Source organism: Symphalangus syndactylus, chromosome 15, assembly GCF_028878055.3.
Source record: "Symphalangus syndactylus isolate Jambi chromosome 15, NHGRI_mSymSyn1-v2.1_pri, whole genome shotgun sequence".
Classification (NCBI taxonomy): domain Eukaryota; kingdom Metazoa; phylum Chordata; class Mammalia; order Primates; family Hylobatidae; genus Symphalangus; species Symphalangus syndactylus.
In genome coordinates, this window is record NC_072437.2 from 99,573,199 (window position 1) to 99,598,546 (window position 25,348).

At 41.4% G+C, this 25,348-nt stretch overlaps 1 long non-coding RNA gene across 1 annotated transcript in view; it reads left to right on the top strand.

Annotated features, from left to right (window-relative positions):
• The window catches only part of LOC129463534 (uncharacterized), a 257,111-nt gene that overhangs the window by 777 nt on the left and 230,986 nt on the right, over window positions 1-25,348 (top strand). The gene's annotated exons all lie outside the window — the stretch shown is intronic.

Below are 25,348 nucleotides of genomic sequence, written 5' to 3' on the forward strand. Positions count from 1 at the left end.
GTGCCAAATACCTGTGTTCCTGGTCTCTACTGCTCTACTTTCTACTCCACAGCAAAATGTCCAAGAAAATTCGATCTTCCTCTTTGCTCTCCAACCCTAATCCTAGCCTTCAGTTTTTGTTTCTTTTGTTTCTGTTTATCAAAGGAGTGGAAAGATCAGGCAGGAAAGTATCTACCTGCTACACCTTGTATATTTTCTTCCTGCTTAGCTCAAACCTGTGAGTGCTAACGTAGCCAGTGAGGTACATTTCATTAAATGGATGAACCTAAACTTGGGGTATGTGGCAATCAACACACAATACTGAAAAATCTGAGTACAGAACAATCACCTGAGAAAACAGAGTGGGACAGCTTAACCACTGTGTTCATGCTTGCTCACCCAGGACTTCAAACATCCCTGTGCCTCACTGGGCAAGCCCACGGCCAGGGTGAAGGATATGGAGAGGTGCCCCAATGGGAATGTATACCCTAGAGTGTTGTGAATGCTGGGTGCTGAGGCACCTCAAGGACTGTTTTACCCTAAGCCAGAAGAGGCTCTTTCCTGGAATGCCCGGTAAAGTTCTTCCTTGAGTTTGGTCAAAAACCATGCATTGCAAGCAAGCTGCACTCTGGAAGTCAAGTGTGTTTTTATTGCACTTACCGATTTCCAGTGTGACTCGTTTGTCTCAGCAACTGGACATCTGTGTCCACAAAATGGAGAGCACCCAGCCAAGTGTGGGGATGTTCTGATGAAGTTTGGAATTTGTGCAACACATTTTTCATGCTCAGCTGAATTATTGGTAGAAAGCAAGATGCTGCCTAATGAACATCCCAGAAAGCACAGGATCCACTTTCCTGGGATAGTAAGTGACTAAGCATTTTACTCTTGCCTGTTATTATAGCTGAAAAGATACAGAGATGGTATTGTATAAGGTGCATTAGCATCTTACTGTTGAATTGCCTTTTTATTTTAACCCTTTCAGAGCCTCTTCTTCTACTTTCTCATTGTGCCTTGACAACTTTCTTGTGAGCAAGGAAGTCTGGTATTACATAACTTTCAATGGAGAAAAATCACACACAAATGTGTTTAGACTTGCTTCAGGGTCCCATTACTTCAGTTGGTCTATGTATCAGAGACGCCTTGGCAGAAAATTGGACAAGTTAAGGCTAATAAATGGAATTATTACAAAGTCATGAGCAAGGGGCAGGAAAGTCACAGGAGATAGTGCAAGAGACCAGAGCTGGTAAAGGCAGTTCCTGTTTCCATCCTAGGCCTGAGGGGGAAAGGAGAGATAGCAGATACCCAATGGGCTGTCATAGAAGTGTGTATTTCAGTCAAGGGGTGCAACCAGCCTAAAGTAACCCTTATAAAGAACCCAGGGGAATAAATACCCAACCTAACTTTCCTTCATACCCCTTCTAGCCTGCTGCTTGTGTCCCCCTCCCCTGACGGCTATTCCTATCACCACCACCACTGACCAAACGCAACTGAAAGCCAGAAGGCAAGAAAGCCTATTAATGGAGTTCAAAGAATGGAGCCACTGGGGAGCATTTCTAGAAAGGCAGACACTTCAAAATGTAGCCTGTAGAGTCAGCCTCAGAAATAGTCAGACCTTCTGGTTGCCATTTCATCTGTCATTCATTGTTATCAGCTGGATAACTAAAGATAGGCACATTATAAAGAATCCACTCCACGTTTGCTGGTGACTGAATGACTAGATTCCCGGGAGTAATCCTCGCAAAGGTGTGCTTCTGCCTTCAGTTCAATGCAATTCCGAAAGCATGTTTGAGTTCTGTAAAGTGAGCTACATGGTGTTTAAATTCTTACGAAAGATGTGCCAATTAATACAATGCCGCTTTTCTTACTATTCCCCAAAATATTTCCTATGCCTGATCACATCCCCAACACACAGACACATGCACGCATACACATACACACGCATATGCATACAAATACACACACACAAGCATGTAGGCACACAGAAGCATGTGCACACGGGCACAGGCACACAGAGGCACTCACACACATGCACACAGGCACACGCATGAAGGCTGGGAATGAAGCACAGCTTGTGTTTCTGGCTCAGATGCCACAAAGTTAATTTTAGCTGGAAAACTCCTTGACAGACTTCCAGGAAAATACCACTCAGAACAGCAGAGCTCCTGTTAACATCTGTCTGCTGTTTTCTCAGTGACACCCAATGCCAATCTTTAAGTTTCTGATTCTCAAAGCTTCCTCTGAAATTAGTCACCTTGATGAAGCTCATGAAGATATAGAAGCAGCTGTTACTAAAAGGAATTGCTACATTTTTGGTGGTGGTGGTGGTGGTCAAGAAGTAAATAAGTACATGGAAGAATAGATAGATGAGTAGATGGATGGTTGGATGGATGGATGGATGGATGGATGGATGGATGGATGGATGCAGGGATAATGGATTGATGAGTGAGTAGAGGGATGATGGATAAATGGATGAGTGGAGGGATGATGAATTGATGGATGAGTAAAGGGGTGATGGATGAATGGATGGGTGGGTGGATGGATAGATATGTGGATAGAAGGATGCGTAGATAAAAGGATGTATGGATGAGTGGAGTGGTGGATGGAGGGATGGATTAATGGGTGAATGGATTAGCAGAGGGATGATGGATTGATGAATGAGTTGAGGGATGATGGATGGATGGATGTTTGGATGAATGGAGGGATGGATGGATGGATAAGTGGAAAATATGTACGGATGAGTGAGTGTGGATGGATGGATGAATGGGTGGATGGATGGAGAGTTTTAGAAAGAAGACAATTTTTTTTTCTTAAGACAGAGTCTTGCTTTGTTGCCTAGGCTGGAGTACAGTGGCGCAATCTCGGCTCACTGCAACGTCTGCCTCCCAGGTTCCTCCTGCCTCAGCCTCCTGAGTAGCTGGGATTACAGGCACGTGCAACCACATCCAGCTACTTTTTGTATTTTTAATAGAGACACGGTTTCACCATGTTTGTCAGGCTGGTCTTGAACTCCTGACCTCGTGATACACCCTCCTCGGCCTCTCAAAGTGCTGGGATTACAAGTGTGAGCCACCGTACCCGGCCAAAGGAAGACAATTCTATAAGAATTAATAAGGAGGAAGAATCTACCTAACACTCACCTCATTATTCTTGGTGAAAAGAAGCCTGAAGCAAAGGCATCTCTGTCTATCACCACTGCATTCAGAGAGGGTATATATCAAAGGAGTTCAGAACACAGGTTCTAGATTCAGAGTCTTGGATTTGAATCCTGGACTTAACAACACTTACTAGTTGTGGGACCTAATCTGTGCCTCTGCAATGCTGTCTTTCTGCAAGGAATTACTTATCCCACTGCATAGTTGGCTTGATCTGCTAGCGATAACAGGAATGCAATGGAAAGGACAATTACCTTAGGCCCTGCAGGGGTGCCCAAGGGAGAGAATACAGTCATTTGTTTTTAGTTTCTCTTTCTGGTTGGGCCAGTAAAGCCCCTTCCTCATCCCTCTCTTTCACTTATTACTACAGACAGAAACTAAAAATCATGGCTTCAGACTAAAAGCCTAGACAAAACAAAACAGAACAATAACAACAACAAAATAAGGCAGGTTGGACAAGCTTCCCGGTATTACAGGGATGAAGATTACCCCATAACACCCAAGACATAGTTCTCTGAGAAAATTTTAAAAATGAAATCATGCCCAGACACAAATTTCTCAGAAAAAAAATTGATATAGAAATTACAGTCAAATATCCATGACTGGTTTGGTTAGAAAATAAAATAATCTTTAAAATAATTGTATCACTTATGAATTTTATACATATTCTATATATACATATTATATATATATACATATTATATATATATATATGTATATATATATATATATATATATATGAGGAAGCAAATTGTGTTCAGAGCTTAGAAGTTAGAAACCCAGCTCAGGCATTGCCTGACCTTCAGCAATTTCCTTAACTTCTCTAAGCCTAATTGCGGGTGGTACAAACTGGTTTTGCTGTGGCCAAAACTGTCCAGCAGATTTGATTCCTTTGGGCCACAAATTGTTTTAAGCACATGTGAACTACGATTTTAAAGTTGGGAAATTACACCAAGGCATCTCAATTTCTAATTTTTTGGAAAATTAAAAAAGTCCAGCAACAGTGGACCCATATTCCCACACGTCACCCGTTGGGTAAAGCTGAGTCAGGGCTGCTCGCTTTAGACTGGGCCAGGTCTCCATAACCCCTTCCACTTTCTACTGGCTACTGCCTACTTTCTCTTTAATGTTACCTGCTGGCTTTCAAAGCCCTTGGAGTTGTAATCGCTGCTCTCATATGTAAAAAGAAAAATAATGTCTGAGCTGGGGTTGTTGTGAAAAATAAATAAAATCAAATAAGTGAAGGGCCCAACACATGTATGACACACCATAGCAATGGAATACGAGTCATCTCCTTTCTCTCCACTGGTCATGTATTCATTCAACAAATGCTAAGTGTTCACTATATGCCAGGTAATGTGCTAAGTGCTAGAAATGAAAACATAAATATGACACGGAGCCTGCCCGTGCAAAAGGTTGCATTCCTGTGAAGGGAGATAGACTTATAAACAAAGTATAAGATCCATCTGAACAGGCTACTCCATCTTTCCAACCTGCAATGCTTCCTGGAGGGGATCTAAAAGAGTAAAGAGAATTTGGAGGAGTATGTAAATGATTCCTTTAAAAATACTGCTCAAGGTAATGAGGCATGCTGTAACCTGGGATAAGGGAGTCTCCTTAGCTGGTTTTCCAAATCTATTCATTTTACCAAATTAGACACGTTCTTATAAATTTCATTTACATTTGATGCTAGAATGGGCAATTTTAGGTCTTACATGGCAAGATCAGGGCACCTTGAAGGAACACCTGGATCCTACTTCACTGACTGCAAAGAGATTAAAATAAAACCTTGTCACCCTAGTCAGACAGAGGCAATGAAAAGAAAATGGGATCATAAAAGCCCAGAATATTAATTCCACCTCAGTCTTCCTTTTAATATTAAGCATCCCTGGATATGGGTTTGCAGAAATTCACACTGCTGTGTCACATAAGGTAGAATCTCCCAGAGGGGCACAGAGCACTGTGGGACACATTCATTATACACCAGCATTACACAATGCATTGTACAGCGTCAGTGCCAAAGTCCTAATATGCCCTGTGCTCCACTCCATCCCCTATTTCTCTATCCTAAGGCTGACTTCTGCCTGCTTATCACCATGGCTATTATTCTTCTTTATTCTTCTCAAAATCTGCGATTTCATCATTTTACCCCTTTTCTACAGGCTTCTGAGATCAGTTTGTTCATTTGTATAGTTGGCCCCAGTAACAAAGCTAAACCTTCTATATTCACTGGATTTCCAGAATGTGAATGTTGGGTCTTAAACCTTATGCTCAAATAATACATTTTTTTATTTTAAAAAGTCATTGCAGTGTAGAAGAAAAAATACATGGCTTTGAGGCCAAAGAGATCCAAGTCCAAATCCTTGCTTTCCCAGTTATTAGCTCAGTGACAAAGGACCCAGCCTCTCTGAGCAGTTTTCCTAATTGTTATAGAATTTATGGTAAAAATCATGAGTAAATTGCATGAGATCACCAGAAGTCCTAACACATAGCGGGCATTCATCAGGATACTTGTCCGTCATCACAAAATAAGGTGTGATTATTGGTTTTACATATAGTAGCTTACCCTCATATGCTGCCTAATGTAAAGGAACTTTGTGAGGCGATTTCGCCTGTACCCCTGATCTATACAAGAAACTATTTACTATTTGAGAAACCTTTGCTCAGGGAGATTAAGTAAGTGCTTTGTGTGAATTAACCTATTTGATTCTCATGACAGCTTATTATTATCTTTATTTGATAAATGAGAAAACTAAAGCATAAAGAGTTCAGGCAACTGGCCCCAGGTCATAGTGAGTAAGTGGTGGAAATGACATTCAGTCCCCGTCTGGTTCCAAAAGCATGCTCTTAATGAGAAGGTCATTAAGAGCATAAGGTCATTCAATAGCAGATTTTGAGAAGAATGAAAGCATAACCATGGTGATCAGTAGGCAGAAGTCAGCAAGGGAGAAGGAAGATAACCAAGCCAGGACTACCTCATCCCTAATACACTCACACACATCCCCGCCTCCCCCACACACACACACATACCCTCAGAACACACACATACACACACCGGTACACAGAGTTTCCCCAGTGCTTTACAATGGGTCTGGTTATGGCTCGACCCAGGAACTGTGAGTCCCGGACCAGGTGAGTCTGGGGGCATTATTGTCTAGGACCCTGTAGAGCACCCCACCGTGACTACCACATTAAACCTTTCTAAGACTTCTGCCTAACTGACCCAAATCCTGAAATACATCTAGAACTGAGCAGATCTCATAGATCCCAACCCCTGAAATGGAAGAGCTATGTGCTATACATATATATTTTTATCTCCCTTCTCCCAATACGCTTTATATTCATTCACAGACATCTTAGGGAAGCAAATATTGAAATGGGAAACCCAACTTTATAAATTGTGTTGCAGTTCCACCAAACAGCTGGTCACTCATCACACATTGATAAGAAAGTCCCATGATGACATTGAATGTCCTAGAGTCCCACTGGAATTTCAGGTGGTGCAGAGCTTGAGGTGGTGCTCCGCCATGGGGGAGAGAAGGGACCCTGTGTGCCACAGAATTCTGAGGAGCCAGGACATACGGTAGAGGAGAGAGACGCAGCAGGGAAACAGGACGAAAGTTGAAAACATCTCTCCTCATTGGTAATCACTCATTTCAGCAGCATTTTAACCCAGGAATGTGATCTCCTGATATAAACAGGGCAGAGCCATCTTTGTCAGGTGATTTGAGGAATAGTGAGAATGTGCACCTGGCCTGTTCCAGTAGCCCATTCTCACTGGTGTTCAAATGTTACAGCTAGATCATCTTGTTAGGCCCCCTTCTTTTTTTATTTTTTTTGAGACGGACTCTGGCTCTGTCACCCAGGCTGGAGTGCAGTGGTGCAATCTCGGCTCACTGCAAGCTCCGCCTCCCAGGTTCATGCCATTCTCCTGCCTCAGCTTCCCGAGTAGCTGGGACTACAGGTGCCCGCCATCACGCCTGGCTAATTTTTTTTTTTTTTTTTTTTTTGTATTTTTAGTAGAGACAGGGTTTCACTGTGTTAGCCAGGATGTTCTCAATCTCCTGACCTCATGATCCGCCCACCTCGGCCTCGCAAAGTGCTGGGATTACAGGTGTGAGCCACCGCGCCCAGCCTTTTTTTTTTTTTTTTTTTTTTGAGACAGAGTCTCGCTCCTTCGCCCAGGCTGGAGTGCAGTGGCAGGATCTCGGCTCACTGCAACCTCCACCTCCCAGATTCATGCAATTCTCCTGCCTCAGTTTCCCGAGTAGCTGGGACTACAGGTGCCCGCCGCTACACTAGGCTAATTTGTGTAATTTTAGTAGAGACAGGGTTTCACCATATTGGTCAGGCTGGTTTCAAGCTCCTGACCTTAGGTGATCCACCCACCTCAGCCTCCCAAAGAGCTAGGATTACAGGCGTGAGCCACTGTGTTAGGCCTTAAGCCTCCTTCTTTTGCAAAAGCACTGCCTTCTTCATTGAGAGGATGGTAGTTGGAGGGATTATCATCTACGTCTAATTAAAAGGCAAAACAAGAGTCACAGAAGACATACAGCAATAGAAGACCATGCTTCTGAAAATGTCAACAAAAATTCAAAGCTGCAGCCTCAACAAAGCCCTCTCCCATCCTCACCAGGTCCTGCAGCCTCTTCCCAACTCACGAGCATTGGCCCTTCCAGGCCCCCTTACTTCACATGGTTGAGATCTCTTTTCCAAAGAAAAGCTTCTCAAGGGAGAATTCTGCACTCATCCACCCTTGGATAGACATGTCTATACAACATAGCATTTTTGTTATCTGGGAACCCTGACAGCTCTACGAGGGGACAAAGCCTTGTGATAAGAAAATCAGGCCGGGCGCGGTGGCTCACGCTTGTAATCCCAGCACTTTGGGAGGCCGAGGCGGGCGGATCACGAGGTCAGGAGATCGAGACCACGGTGAAACCCCGTCTCTACTAAAAATACAAAAAATTAGCCGGGCGTGTTGGCGGGCGCCTGTAGTCCCAGCTACCCGGAGAGGCTGAGGCAGGAGAATGGCGTGAACCCGGGAGGTGGAGCTTGCAGTGAGCCGAGATCGCGCCACTGCACTCCAGCCTGGGTGACAGAGCAAGACTCCGTCTCAAAAAAAAAAAAAGAAAATCAGCGAGATGGGGTGGATATTTTTTTGAGGTCAGATTGTTGCAACCACAGTTTGCTTAGCCACCACTCTCCCTGTCTGTAGGCTGGTCTTATATGCCTGATGGCTCTAGCATGTTCCTTTGCCATTTGTTTGGGTGATTACATCAAGCAGGCAGCACTTCTGCAGCTTGGGTGGAAGCGGAGAGGAAGCTGACCCTCCTGGTCCATTCTTCCCCTAGCTCTCATTCTTCTGTGGGAACCAGCAATGCAGAATGATTTGTATAGGGCATATCTGAGGATGTCTTGAGCTACTGTTTTCACTAAAACATTACTGCAAATTTACTTGCCTGCTTAGCTTCAGGAATTGAACTGGGATGGTAGGTTAAGTGAGAAGTGGGAGAAGCAATCTCACTCACACAGGCCTGGCTTGGGAGAGGTGCCCAGGCATGGAAGGGAGCTGAGCATGGTGGTTTACATGAGAAGCATAGTAAGAAAGGGGTGCAAGGAGGTAGCAAACTGGCCAGGGCCCTGGGGACACTTCTGCTCTAGAACCTAAAGAAAAAACGGTTTAATCCACCTTGGGCAGATTGTGGTTAGTAACCTGAAACCCCTCAACCAACATGTGCCTGCTGAAATTCACTGGAGTTTTGATCTGCAGCAACATTCTAAAAATTACTTCAGTTTGTTCATTTTTTATTGTTTTAGGAAATAAGCTATCGAGGCATGAGAACATATGGGTTTCTTTCCTTCTTGCTCTGTGAGCCCAGCGATGTCACCGAGATCAGGAAGTGACACATCATAGTGCCTCCTAACTCACGCTGGAGCAGCTTTCTCTAAAGCCGGCTGTCTTCTGCCAGCTCGGTGTCTGGGCATGGACACAAGGTCTTGGGGATGTGATTAATGATCAGCAGACAGTCTGCTCTTCAGGTGACTCTCTGTTCAGCCTGGGAAGGAGCTGAGGAGAGAGGTGTGAGAGTTGCCCAGGGTGGGGGGTATGATAGAGGCCAAGGTCCTCCATGGGATGCTGCCCACCTGCCATCTGCTCTCAGAGCCCAGAGCCCACAGCTGCACCAGTTGCAGTAAGCTGGGTGCTGTGTGAGCTCAAGGATGCGCTGTCTAGGGAGATTTTCATCTGCCCTCCCCACCTACACTACTTACCCAGATTTGCTTTTGTGGACTGGGTAGGGAGGGCGTGCAGACGCATGGGAGTAAGCAGTGGGGTTAAGCCCTCTCAAGGGAGACTCCTGGGTTCAGGGAAGCCTGCAGAGGGCTCTGTCTGGAAGCCCAAGCAGCCACAGGAATCTGCCCTCCCCTCCTCCACCTCGAGCCTTCTTTAGCAAAGTTCTCCCCATCCCTGATGCTCAAACTCTGGTCAGTGGACCACCAGCCTTGAGACCACCTGCGAGCTTGATGGAAACACAAAAGTGCAGGCCCCACCCAGACCTGCTGCATCCGAATGTGCATCTTGTAAGATCCCCAAGTGATTCACATGCACTTTGCACACTTTGCATTTGAGAAACAGCAGCTCTAAATGATCTTCTGATATAAATGGAGCAGTCATTATTTTCTCAGGAATTGAAGCAGAAATACAAACCCATCGCCATCCTGCCCCAAATTACCTTTCTCACTAGTATCAGAACATCAGTTAGAGATTCACGCTTTTAGATCGTCGATCCTCTTCTTTTGTCTAAACAGGTCTATTTTTTATTAAAATTCAAATGTTCCCAGCCAGGCGCAGTGTTTCATGCCTCTAATCCTAGCACTTTGGGAGGCCAAGGCAGGCGGATCACCTGAGATGAGGATTTTGAGACCAGCCTGGCCAACACGGAGAAACTCTGTCTCTACTAAAAATACAAAAATTAGCCGGTTGTGGTGGTGCACACCTGTAGTCCCAGCTACTCAGGAGGCTGAGGCAGGAGAATCACTGGAACCTGGGAGGCGGAGGTTGCAGTGAGCCGAGATCGTGCCACTGCACTCCAGCCTAGGTGACAGAGCAGGACTCCATCTCAAAAAATAATAATAATAAAAAAATTCATATGTTCCTTGTGAGGGAGAACATATGGGATCCCTCGGTAACAAGATTAAAAATTTTTTTATTGAGCTCATATTGGGTGCCACATATCCGAGATACTTGGGGTAAATGTATTTAGTGTAAACAAATTACTTTTCCCTGGAGACAAGAAAGCCAAGTGTTAGGAGAACGGCAGCCTTCTTTTTGGGAGAAAGGATTATTCAAGGGACAGAAGAGAGGGAACACCCAACACAAACAAGTGTGACCTTCCACTCCATCCTGAAGAAACTTGTCTCTCAGAGCTTTCCAAGTTGTGGAGATGATGATTCCATTTGCATTCAAAATCATCCCCTGTCATTTCAAATTAACGGGAAAAAACAATGGCATTTTGAAGACAAGATGTCTGGGTGCATGTTTATTTTTAGAAGGAAATGGACCACAGCACATTCATTCTGCAAGAAAGAAGCAAGTCCTGGCTCTGCATACTGAATCGGTGAGCAATACCTCAAAAGCTGAAAGATTAAACTCTCCAAAGAATGGGGGCAGTGGCCTCAGCTTATTTATTTTCTCCCAGGAAACAGCACAGCACCGGGTGTGCCCGAACTGCAGAAGCAGCACCATAATAAACAAACCGTCTTCTCAAGCCTTCTGACTCTGTTTGGGTACCCATGAATGAATAGTATCTATTTCAATTCCTAAGACGTATGCTGCATGATGACTTGTTTGTATTTGCCTTTCATTTTCACTGTAACTGAATGAGACCATCTTTCGGGTACTAAGGTAGAATCATCTTTGTGACTTAATAATGGTAATAATCACAGACACCAAGTCATTACTCTCTGCCAGGTATTGTGACACATGCTTTTCAAGTTGGGGGACAATGCTCCATGGGTCACTCACATTGTTGCAAGTGATTCCAGCAGAGGCATTGACTGCCTTTATTCTGGATTATTTTTTTCAAAATGTTTGTATACCAAACAGCCTTGCAAGATTGATACAGTGTCTCCCTCCAGAGCTAGGTGTGTGTATGCTTACCGTCCAGTACAATAAACGCAATGTCTCACTCTGGAGCAATGGACGGTATGGTTACCGCCTGTTATAAAATATTCAGTTTTCCTAAGTTCAGTATTCTTCTATAACAGAGCCCATCATGTGTACAGGTATTTCCTGGCCTTTTTGTGTTGCCCTGAGGGAACTGGGACTTGGGGACTAGTACGAGAGAATGCTGATACTCTAGCTTCTGCTTTTGCTGTGAATAACAAAGTCCTTTGTCTCTGACCCAAGAGTCTCATGCCTTCTGCCAGTGTCCTGTAACTGTGGCAGGCTAACTTATGAGGTTGCAAGTGGGATTAAAATCTCAGATCCTTCCTACTTCTTGATAAAAGCAATATCTCATTTTATCCTCTAAAAAACCTTAGGAAAGTACTATCATTTTCACAACATGGAATCACAGATGTTATCACTAAACTATATTGACGTGACCACAGGGGGTCATAGGACTGAAATTCCATCCAGAGAGACCTTAGTTTCTATGAAGTATTGTCCTTCTATACACTTTTTAAAATTGAAAATACTTTTGGGATGGGGATTCTTTTTTTTTTTTTTTTTTTTTTTTTGAGACGGAGTCTTGCCTTGTCACCCAGGCTGGAGGGCAGTGGCATGATCTTGGCTCACTGTAAGCTCCAACTCCCGGGTTCACGCCTTTCTCCTGCCTCAGCCTCCCCAGTAGCTGGGACTACAGGCACCCGCCACCACACCTGGCTAATTTTTTGTATTTTTAGTAGAGACGGGATTTCACCGTGTTAGCCAGGATGGTCTCTATCTCCTGACCTTGTGATCTGCCTGCCTCGGCCTCCCAAAGTGCTGAGATTACAGGCGTGAGCCACCGTACCCGGCCTTGAGAGGGAATTCTAAGTTAGTATACTAAATTAGCATCCCTAATCCCTTAGTATGTCTTAAACATAAAAGGTGGGCTTAAAAAGTAGGATGCTGGAAGGGAACAGAGGATTACAGAAAGGAGGGATGAAAGATATAGTTTTATTTCCTTATTTTTGACTATGGCTGGCCCAGGCAATACCCAATTCTCTTTATCAAGGTGAGCAGAAAGAGTTTCATTAGTCCATAGACAGGGTTCCTTTGTAGTGTGAACTGAGAAGGGAATTCATCTACCTCTTCCCAGAGACAGCTCTGTTCTTGGCCATTCCACTGGCATGATGCATGTCACGATGTGTCACTTCATCTGCTACACCTGGAAGCCACAATTCTCTGAGCTGCTGGCATAAATGGGATCTGCCAGAAGACATTGGTCACTAGGATTTATTATTTGAAATAGGCTAATTGGCATAATGCTTTCCTAAAATTCAGTACAGAAACACTTCTGCACAGATCCAGGGAGGCAAGGTAATGAGGAGCTTAAACATTGATTATGTCTATCACATCCAGGCCATAAACATAGCGCCCAAGGTGAATGAGGAGTCAAGCCTACATTTATTTATTCATTCAAAGAACATTTAACTTCTAGAAGTGCTTTGGTATACAGTTCAACAGGGGATCCAGAGATGACTGAGATTCAGACATTTACCCCACCTAAAACTTTACAATTTAAAAGCTAAAATAAAACAAGTACTCCAATAATAAAATATACCCAACTAGGGAACATATAGCATAAATTAGATAGACCATGATCTGTCAGAACTCAGATCCGGAAGTAATCATATCAGGCTGGGGGCTCAGGACCTGGTCTTTTTTAGAGGGTGGATAGGGTTTTCAAGGGCAAGGCTGAGGCGGTGAGCCATTTTGAGACATGTCAGCAAGTGATGGGACCTGTTTGTGGGGAAAGTAAGTAGCCAGAATTGGCCGGAGCATAAAGTACAGGAAGGTTCTCAGTGAGAAACGAGGCTGGAAAGCAGGCTGGGATCAGATGGAGGAAAACCATGGATGCCAGATGGAAGATTCATGGCTTTATTCCAGAGGGACCCAAGAATCATTAAATGTAGGTTGCCCGGGGCAGGGAACATCAGCAGATGTTACAGAAACTGAAGGCCCCTGAGAAGCCAATGTTCTCACCTATAAAATTAAACCTTGGAAAGAGGCGTCAGGCCAGACATCAACAAAACACAGACTTATTATTTGCTAAACAGAAAGAGAGGAGTTTTTCTTTTGAGTTGTTGAAGGGTAGTGACCAGCTTTTGTACATCGTTCACTTGGAGATTACTTAGTATCTTAGTATCCAGCTTCACATGACGTTAACCAAGCATCTATTATAGTCTTATGTGGGTTTTTTGGCCCCTTCACAGAAGAGTTAACAACACTTCAATTACCCACTATGTAACATAGAGTCAGGCACCAAGTAGATGCTCAATAAATATTTTTTAAATAAATTACACTTAATAAAGCATAAAAATAAGTGGGTATCTCCAATAAGTCAAGACCAGATGCTATCTAATGTCTGCAACAGTTATAAAAAGTTAGCAAAACTATTCACTTTGTTTTTTTGATTTAATATCTTTGTTGAGGGCTAATTTTTTTTAACAGTATGGCTATAAATGCAATTTTTTTCAGCAAATTTTTAACTACAGCATTTAATATCAGAAAGCCAAGCTCAGCTAACCCTTCCATGTGCCTGAGACATCAATGCCAGACATATTGGCCTCATTTAAGCAAACAATAATTAACCTAGTCACACAAATTTTAGTAAATAGAACTAAATTTAAGCAATCTGACAGTTTTCCCTTCCTGCTGTTATGCATTTTAGTTTGTATTTTTTATTTATCTAGACCAGACCATTTACACAGACCTCCAGAACTCAATATGTAATAGGATTGTAGAGAAATATTTATACGGACCTCCAGAAATAGATATGCAATAAGATTATAAAGAAACATTTACATGGACCTCCAGAAATAGATATGCAATAATATTTCATATCTGGAAATCATGGAGTCATAAACATAACTGTGAATCTGTAGAGTTCATCACATGATTAATACAGAAACGTCGAGAATCGCATCCCTTTGAATGCTGAAACCTTCATTAACGGTAAAACTGTTAAATCTTTGCAAACAGGTAGAAAATGTGGTTCCTCACATCCAGTCTGTTGAAATTTCAAATAGTTTAATGAACTTAAAGGAGAGCAAAGAGTCACCCTCGAGAGCATTGAAGTTATTTCATCTGCTGTAGAGATTTAATTAATGACTTATTTGATTTCCTCAAACTTTAAAAATTGATATTTTCACGATCGGTTCCAGCTGACCTTGTTGCCTGCAGCAGCAGCCTCCCCAGGGCTTGCCACCCAAAACGCCAGGCTCCTGCTTGAGGGCTCACAGCCAGACCAGCAAACACTGAGGGAAAAAACCAGCATCTCCTGATGTGTTGTGATGTAGTTTGGAGGGTGGGGAAATCCCTGGGTAGGCTCTGCTTTCATTTGTGGATGAATATTCCCTACGGAAGTAGAGAGGAAGGAAAAAGGTAGAGCCCCTAAATAATAACTAGCAAGAATCTTCCTTGCACCAGGAGAGTATGAGTCAGGGTAGTCAGGAGACAGGGCTTTTGAGCCAGAAAAATCTGGGATCAAATCTTGCTTATTGGCCAGACACAGTGGCTCATGCCTGTAATCCCAATACTTAGGGAGGCCAAAGGGGGCGGATCACCGGAGGTCAGGAGTTGGAGACCAGTCTGGCCAACATGGAGAAACCCCATATCTACTAAAAATATATTTAAAAAATTAGCTGAGCATGGTGGTGCATGCCTGTAGTCCCAGCTACTCGGGAGGCTGAGGTAGGAGGATCACTTGAGCCTGGGAAGTTGAAGCTGCAGTGAGCAGAGATTGGGCCACTATACTCCAGCCTGGGCAACAGAGCAAGACTCCATCTAAAAAAAAAAAAAATCTGGCTTATTAGTGGTGTGTCTGAATAAGTAACCTCACTTCCCTGAACCTCAGTTTCTTCATCTGTGAAATGGAGAGAAGGCAAGGGTATATGTGGAGGATCTCGTTCTGGACAAACACCCCTAGTCTCAGTGTTAATGTACTGCCAAGAAATCTGAATCCAGATGTTCATTACAGGAAATGGCAGCAAGTTCTAGCAAGGGGGCCAGTCATTGTCATAACCTAAATTATGATGGGAGAATTTCATCTGGTTAATACTGAGAACCTGGAGCTTTGTTTTCACCATCAACTCTTTCTATACCTCTATTTGATGCCTTTGGGAACATTTGATAATGGGAGACAAAAGGAAAAGGGAACGGAGAAAAGAAAAGCTGCAGTCTCAAAAAAAAAAAAAAGAAAAGCTGTAGGAAGGAAAAGTGTAAACTGTAAATACCTACTTGTCTTTCTTCATGAGCTTCATTTTCTCTTCTTTTAAAAGATGTTTATTTCAGGTACATGAGTTATATAGGTTGAAAATGTCATAAACAAGAATGTACTGCTGACTCAAATGTTTTATATTCACACATCCATGCAATTATGTACAGATAAATTGACAGCTCGTTTAAAATCCAGATGAGAGAAGCTTAATGCATTTTGTTGAAGCAGGTACCATTTGGATTGATTTATGTTTAAGTGAAAAGAGAGTTTATTAAAAATGTTAATTTGATAATCTTAATATTTTAGTTACATATGATGCATTTCTTTAATATTTTCTGGAAAAATAAATTCATTGACAAAATTTATTAGATAAAAGGGAATGTTTCACCTGAGCAAAATGTAGTGAGAATTCTGATAAACCATCATATATTTGGGGTGTTTTAAATGAAGGGATGCCCAGGAGAACTTTTATGATTCTGCTGACATTCAGCAAACAGTCACTCCCTGCTGGTGCTCTGTGGCTTCATACAAACATAGCATGTGTGTGTGTGATTGCGTGAGTGTTGGAGAGAGAGGAGTTCCCCAGAGCAAGGAATGAAAAGATTCTGCTGTACCAGGCAGCAAAACAACAAACACCCACCTCGCCATTCAGTGACCCCTGGGCAGTCAGACTCTGGGCAAAGACCAACTTTAAAGGTTTCTGAAAAGGAATAGCTCAAGGATACTGGACTCAGGTAATTCTTAATTCAGGTGAGGAATTTCCCCAGAGGTCACTAATTTGTCTTCTGCCCAGAAAAGAAAGGAATGAGAATTGCTTTCATTGAGAAAAAGAATCTTCAAAGGATGCACAGCTCTTTGGTACAGTTGTCTGCATCTCAATAAATACATAAGCAAGTCACCTTCCACGGAAGAGTGAGGGGTAGTAATAAGAACACTAAAAGGAAGATGTTAATTTCGAAGTACTCTGCAGAGGTTAACTCATTTTGCATGGCTGCATTCTGGAAATATGTAAAAACAATCAGAATTTCACTTATGGGAAACTTCATCAAAGCAATAAAAAACACTGCCACCCTATACCATATATATATGTATACACACACACACACACACTTATATGTAACTACATATATACAGACATGTATTTATTAAAATCTGTACTTTCATACTTATATATGAGTATATATGTATACATATGTATGTGTGTATAGCAGAAATATAGTCAGAGCCTCAAGGAAGCTGAGAAGTTCCTCATTCTGGTTTCTTGTTTGTGAAATCTATTTATGTATGATTTTGCTAATAATTTGGCAATTATTAGGTAAATTTGACCAATATGAATGGCCAACATAATAGTTTATGTCACAAAAAACATTTTAAAGTTTGAATGATCTGTATTTCTGCCCACATTTATTTTTGAATATTGAGTTTTCTAGACATTTATTCACTTATTACAGTGTAGACAGAAATCTATGTGCATATTTATAAGCTGTTTTCATCAAAGCTACTGCTGCTACCTAAGCCACATGCAGCCAATACCAAATGGTCAGATTACTCTTGTAGAAATCATGCATTAAATGCATAGATAATCTGCAAACCTAATCTCAGACAGTGGTTTTAGTTTCTCCCCTCAGCGGATCTCTTACGAAAGCTGTTAACAGGTTGATTGGAATTTTCTATCCTCTCCACCCTCTGGTGGAAACACTAATAAGCAATGAAATGGCTAAAGCACAGTGCAGAGAGGATAAGCAAAGGCCCTGAAGACCCTCCAGCTTCATAATCACATCCTGAATAATCAGCAATTGACAGAAGGTCCACACACAAAGTGCTTTCTCCACACTCTGGAGCAAACCGAGCAAAGACTGTGAAACCTCAATGTGACGCATACACTTGTTCTGAAGTTGCTTGACAGGCTGCCTAAGAAGGTGAAATCAAAGTCTAATTTGCTATTACTGCCAGTCAGATTTCTCTGGTAGTATTAGCTATCTTTAAGACATATTTCCATGGCAACTAGTTTAAAAACATACTTACCTATAGAGTCTTTTGTGTTACGAGAGCCAGAATAACCTGAGTGGCCTTTCTTGTCATAGCTCTTTGCCACCAGGACAGTGACTCTGAAGCATGGGGATGAGTAGGACAGCACCTCATGTACAGGCAGTGCAGCATCCGGTGTCCTGGGCCGAACCGGCCTTCAGGGTACTAGGGAAGCCAGCTTGTTAGATTTTCTTGAGTCACTATTTCTCTCCCTGGGGCCAGCCTCGTCTGCCTCCTTCCTAGGCTTTCTCAAACCCCATTCTGCTGCTGGAGTCCTACCCCCTGTTCCAGGCTAATTTGTCCAGCCCTGCCCCAGATGCTGAGGCCAATCAGAATGTGACTGTGTCATGCACATGTATGTTTATTGCAGCACTGTTTATAATAGCAAAGACTTGAAACCAACCCAAATGTCCATCAATGACAGACTGGATAAAGAAAATGTGGCACATATACACCATGGAATACTATGGAGCCATAAAAAAGAATGAGTTCATGTCTTTTGCAGCGACATGGATGAAGCTGGAAGTCATCATTCTCAGCAAATTAACACAGGAACAGAAAACCAAACACCACATGTTCTCACTCATAAGTGGGAGTTGAACAGTGAGAACACATGGACACAGGGAAGGGAACTTCACATACCAGGGACTGTTGGGGGTTGGAGGCAAGAGGAGGGAGACAATTAGGAAAAATACCTAATGCATGTGGGGCTTAAAACCTGGATGAAGGGTTGATGGGTGCAGCGAGCCACCATGGCACATGTATACCTATGTGACAAGCCTGAGCGTTCTGCATATATATATATATATATGGAATGTGATTGTGTTATAGGCAAAGGACAAAATCCTCTTTGCTCCATTAAAAAAAATAAGGAGGAAGAAACACTCAGGTACCTTATATTTAATAACTTGCTTTTTTGTAATTGCCATTTCAGCCTTGGGTTGAGACTTAATCTGGGGACACTGGCACTTCTGTATTGTTATCCTTTTATAAGAGAAATCATGAATTTTCTGTAGAGGTGACTGTTAGGGCAAGACCAGCAATGGCTCACTCCTAAGGCCAAGGTAGGACATTAACCCAGCTTTTGACCAGAGCTGGATCCACATGTGGACTACACTGACAGAGGGGCCTACGATGTGATGATTTGGCTGCAGCAATAGGGACCCCCCCCACCAAACTGTATCATCTCCCCTACCACTGAGAGTCTGCAGATTCCTACTCCTTCGGTTTGATTTCATTTGTTATTTTGTTCAGTTTCATTATCTTCTAAATGAGATGTGTATCTGCCAGCATCAAATCCTTTTAGAATTAAGGCAAGATAACTTCAAGATTTCAATTTCAAATGATGGATACACCAATTACAAGCAATATTTTTTCCTTTAAACAAGCTATTCCTATTAGTTTATCAAAAGAAGTTTCCTACAAAAGTTTAGTGAACACAGTTGATTATCTGGGTTCTAGTACTATGGTTCTAGTACTATGTGCCCTTGGATAGTGGCAAACCAAGCTTAAGGCTAGACTACGTCCACTGTCTCGATTGGGAACTATCTGGCTATGTGAGCTAGGCTGTTGGGTAGAGCCCACAAGCAGTTCGTTTACATGAATTGACTCTCTGGGGCTCTTAGTTGAATGGCATGTACAATTGCACAGTGAGTGATGGGGAGAGGGGAGGCATAAGTCTTAGAATCTGCTTCCTTGGCAGCCTCATACAGGTTATTTGAAGACAGAACCCGAAGGAGCTATTTTCAGCAGTGATTCTCTGAGGCTGTGAGGTCTTGTCTCATTAGATGACTCATTAGGTGACAATATATAGGGAAGGGTAAGGAGAAAAGTCTTCCTTCTTCATGAAGCATCTCGTGACTTTACGTCTTTGAGGAAGGAAGAACGTGGAAGGTGGTTGCCACTGAGTGGTAGTCGGGATGCATGCGGGATGCATGCATGAGCACATGGGTGCATGGGACTTATAGATTTGGGGATCCCAGAGAAAATCACGGAGAAGGGACGATGTGGGGACCAGACGGGGTACCTGGCAATACAGAAGAGTGAGGCTTAAAGATTCAGCCAAATAGGGTTCATTGCAATGAAAGTGGCAGCATTTGTATTCATAAGCTTATACTGCCATGAAATATTTCAGCTATCTTTAAAAATAGTAAAACTAATTTTTTAAATATTTGAAAGGGGGATAATATGGTAGAAGGAACATAGGCTTTCAATCAGCACTGAATTCAAACTCTGTCTCCGCCAATTATTACCTGTATGACTTTGGGCACGTTATGTAACGTGACAGATGCCACACAATTACCAAAACCCATTTCATCTCCCTACTGAAAACCCAACTCTGTGATGTCTTCCAGCCTCTCTGGCAGCCTAAAGTGTCTGTGTGACTAAGCTCTGGCAAATGCACTGTGGACAGAGGTGATACATGTCACTTCCAGGTCCAGGCCATTAAAACTTCTTGTGCCCTGGAAGCTTGCCTTAATTCGAACATCAATCTGAAATGTATATAACTCAGAAGAGTCAAGCTGAAATCGAATTTTGTCTCCCCTATAAAGCCTCTATTGATTGTGTAAACAGTATTTCTAACAGGAACATTCAGAGGATTCAGTTGAAGACTTTACATCCTTAAAGGGTGGCAGAGCCCAGAGCCCTTACTGGCCAACAGAGGGCCACTTACCAGCCAGAGACATTTGCATTAGACTCTATAGGAGCAAGAAATTAACTTTTATTCTCTTAAACCACTAAGACTGGGACTAATGTGATACAGCAATTAGTATCATTTACATTAGCTAATCTCCCTGAATTTCCATTTCTTCTCATTCAAAAACAAAGAATATGATTTAACTTACAGGGTAATTTAAGAATCAATGATAGAATCTGGCTCACAGTAATTGCTAAATGAATACTAGATATTATTATATAATCTTTTATTTAGGTTGTCCCTTTAGATCTCTCTCTCTCTCTCTGTCTCTCTCCCTCATGGTTGGTGAGTTAATAAGTGTTTTTACCCCATGTGGAGGAAAATAAATCATATTTATGAAAGCAAAAACACAGCATCAGTCTTTAATGGGGAAACAGCAATTTGATGAACTACTACAGGCAATATTTGCAAGATATGTGATCATGGATACCAGTCTTAAGTTTTCTGAGCCTCAGTTTCCTCACTTATAAAGCAGGTATAAGAACTTATACCTCACAGAGGACAAGAAAGGGTAAGATGAGAAAGCCAAATGTAAAAGCATCTCATAGACTTTGGAATTGAATGAAAACATATAATACTATTATGATAGATTATCATTTTAAGTCCACAAAACCAAATAGGATTAATACAAACATAATTTTCTTACATGGCATTTAATTTCCCACTGGACCACCAATGCCGGTGCATTTTATTGTGATGTCTTTAATGTGGGTAGATGTGTTACTGACATTACCTTTCTCTTTTCTCATGTGTTTAAGTTGATGAACCAACTACATTCATGTATTTGCAATTTTCTAGTTTCTATTTTGAATGAGGAAGAAAAGACATTGCTAGCAATAAATCATGTCTGGCCAAGCTGGATCTGACAGGTCAGGAAAACATAAGATTTTCGCTTTATTTCTGTCATTGAAATACCCTTTGGAGAGAGATGCCTTGGGAGCTGGTACTTTATTACGATCAAACCAAATCCTAGCAGATGTCAGTTTAACCAGGTTTGCAGGGAATCTATGATCCACTTTAAACTTTTCAATATACTCTCTTAATTTTACAATTTATAACCTCTGAATACTCCTCAGGTGAACTTTATGATTGTGAATTTAAGGTTATCAAGAAGTCAAGCTATTCCTGGAATAGTGTTTGGGTATGTTCTTCAGCCACACCATGTCACACACAGAGGGGCCTGTTCTTCTCCAGATGGAGGGTTAAAACTCAGAGTATTTCAAATAGTATGCCTGGGCCTGAAGGAAGAAAGCTGCAGTCCCTTAGGGACCTCCTAGTGTCTTAAAGGGGATTGAGGAAACCATTCAGCGGGTGGTATTTGGAGCTGTGTGAAGGAGAGTGAAAGGTAAACACTTTCAGTTAATAATTCAACAAAAATATATGGAATCTTAACCAAGGGACCAAGGTTGACATCACAATTGATGTCATGTGAATCTCATGACCCCTGTGCTTGATGTGATGAGAAGGGCACTGCACCACTGTGGTATTTTCCAAAACCCAACCCCCTCATCTAATAATGTGTCAGGAATGAGACAAACTCAAAGTGAGGAGCATTCTGCAAAATGTGTGGCCCAGTACCTTTCAAAACTGTTATTGACCATGAAAGACATGGAAATATGGAGAAACTGTCACAGGCCAGAAGAGACTGAGAAAATGTGACAACAAATGCAATGTGGTATCCTAGATTGGATCTGGAAATACAACAATGTTATTAGTGGAAAAACTGGTGAGATGCAAATATAGTCTGGAGTTTGGCCAAGAGGAATGTGAGATGATGGCTTCTTCATTTTGACAAATATGCCATGGCAGAGTAAGATGATGACATTCGGGGACACTAAAGCAGAGTGAGAGGCATGTGGAAGCTCTTTGTACCATCTTTGTAATTTCTCAGTAAATCTAAATTATTCAAAATTGTATTGATAAAAAAAGTATATACAATCTTAATACATACATAGGATAAAAATAATATTTCAATAAATTTTAAAATAATTTTTATAAATAAAACTTTGTTTTAGTAATACATTAAAATAAATTTAAATAAATATATATTTTCAATAAATACATTTTTCTTTATATATGTAGAAGAATCTAGCATTCTGGAAAGATAGTGGTGACAAAGCAACTCAGTAGTAAAACCAAAAACCAATGGAAAAAAATTATAATAAATCTAGGTGACACATTATCAACCCCAAAATGCCAGAGGTGGAGATGAGTCACCGACAGCTAGCAGATCTGCAGGCTACCAGAATCTGTGCAAGAGGAATCAGAGGCAAGCAACTGATGGATCTGTGGATAGGAAAACCCCAAAAGGGCCAACAGGTGTTTACTGTAAAGCATGACCAACTAATATGAAAGCAGTTGAAACTGACAGAGGTTTTCCTAATCTAATAGTGGGTGTGTTTGTGCCAGGAGCCCTCAGTAGGGTGGGAAGGGTCCGGAACAGTCAGACATATGAACTCCCCAGGCTGACACACCCACCAGGGCTCCCCTCTGTAACAAAGCCATCTGCTGGGGAAAAACTGCTAGGAGTGAAATTAAAATTGACCAAGGCAAGGACAATTAAGACGAAAGAAAGAGAAGATCCAGATAAAAGTAGGACAAAAGAACAGTGTCAGAAAATCTCAGTAAGCTGCCCTATTTGCCAATACTATTAAAAAAAAAATCAAAAACAGAAGAGGGTGTTCTATGGAATTAAAAAAAAACTAGCCTGTTCCATAAATTTTTCTATAATTTCAAAAGAAAATAAGTTATCAAAACTATCACAGACAAATCTCGAGCAAAGCTATTATGAGATAAATAAGAATAAGGGGTAGAATAACATCTATACAGACAGTAAAATGATGCCGGGAAGTCAGGCTGACCAAGCAGATCAACTTTGTAACTATTTCAAAATGAGTTAAAAGACTTTGATTAACTGACATAAGATAAAAAAGAACAACAAAACTCAAACTTACAAAAATTCAGAAATGAAGTGACAGAACTCAGTAAAGAATTAGAAATAAAAGAAAAAAATTCATAAAGATTACTAGAAGACATATAAGAAAAATTAAGCACAATAGATAATGCAGTAAGAGAAATAGAAGGGGAAAACAAGAAAAATATTTAAAAACCAAAAAAGAAGTGAAAAAAGAGATAAAAAGATTTAAATAGAAAGTGACAAATATTGAAGATAAGCAAAGAAAATCTAAAATATAGATAATAGAAATCCCTGGAGAAGAAAACCAAAGCAAAGACATACAACAAATACTAAATACTAAAACTGCAACTCAAGAAAACTAAAATTAAAATATAAGAAGATGGGAGGCCAAAGTGGGAGGATCACCTGAGGCCAGGAGTTCGAGACCAGCCTGACCAATATGGCAAAACCCTGTCTCTACTAAAAAACACAAAAATTAGCCAGGCATGGTGGTGCCCACCTGTAGTCCCAGCTACTCGGGAGGCTGAGACAGGAGAATCGCTTGAACCTGGGAGGCGAGGTTGCAGTGAGCCGAGAACACACCACTGCACTCCAGCCTGGGCAACACAGTGAGACTCTGTCTCCGAAAAATGAAAATACAATAAGAATTTAAAAATATATGAAGAGACACACTGGAAGAGCACACCACCTAATGGATAATATCAACCCAGAATGACCAACAACAAGGCACATTCCAGTAAAATTAAAATTACCAGGCTTTAGGGATAAATAAAAAAGGTTGTTTGGCTATCTAGTCAGACAGAGAAAGTGACTTACAAAGGAAATTTGATTATCATCAGACTTTTAACACTGCTGGTTTTACCAGAAGATAGAATGACATATTTACACTCAAAGAAAGAAAATATGAACAAATGTCTTCCATACAGCTGAACTGACTTTCTGGCATAAATTGTTTGCAATGTATTATAAACATGCATAATATTGCTTTCATGAGATATTCCTGAAGAAACTTTAGAAAGCAAGTTTAAGGTAATAAAAATGACTGGAGACATTGACATTAACGACTGGGGATGCAATAAATATATAGTTACCTGAAGAATTAAGATTAAATGAGGCTGGGTGCAGTGGCTCACACCTGTAATCCCAGTACTTTGGGAGGCTGAAGCAAGTGGATCACTTGAGGTCAGGAGTTCAAGACCAGCCTGGGCAACGTGGCGAAACCCGATCTCTACTAAAAACACAAAAATTAGCTGGGTGTGGTGGTGTACACCTTTACTTTTGGGAGGCTGAGACATGAGAATCTCTTGAACCTGGGAGGCAGAGGTGGTGGTGAGCCGAGATTGCACCACTGCCCTACAGCCTGGGTGACAGAGCAACACTAGGTCTCAAAGAAAAAAAAAAAAAAAAGGATTAAATGAGAGCTGAAAAGTAAAATAATTATGAAAAAGAAGAGTGTCTAATGTCTATATGCTTTGACAACTACTACTATAAAAATACGAGAGGAGGAGAATTGGAAGATCAAAGGCAAAATGTTTAACTGTTTTCAGTAATTGCATTGATGGTGATGGTATTTGTGTTGATATTCTGGATTGTAAGCGGGGAGCATGAGGTAGAGCAAATGACTATTTACAGGATATTTCAGTTCTGTTATTCTCTCATCCTTGGGAAACAGAATTTTCTATATTAGAGTAGAACCCCCATAGTCTTAAATTTTAATTGGAAATGCCAGAATGTGAAGCATTTTGTCTTTTCAAAAGTTTCTAATTTTTAGCTCCGTCCACTAAAAAAACTTAAGAAATGACAAACCCAGTAGTAATAAACATCTCTTAGTGCACAGATTGTGATCCTGTGATTCTGATTAAAAGAAACGAATACTTTTAGAGAATAACTGATTTGGAGAATGGTCCTAAAACACCTTTTCATAGAAGATAGCAAGAAAGCAAACAAAAGCTGCTACGATGTAGGGGCTAACTTGAAGAGGCTTACACAGGACAAAGAAGAAACAATCTGTGCTCCAAAAAGGCCAATAGTAAGTAGTGATCAAACCTGCCAAATATATTTATAATCATGAGTCTGTTATCGTATAAAAAATTATTACCTTTGGAGAATGTTAGCTACTAAGTTCATTTATTTCCTGGTAAATAAA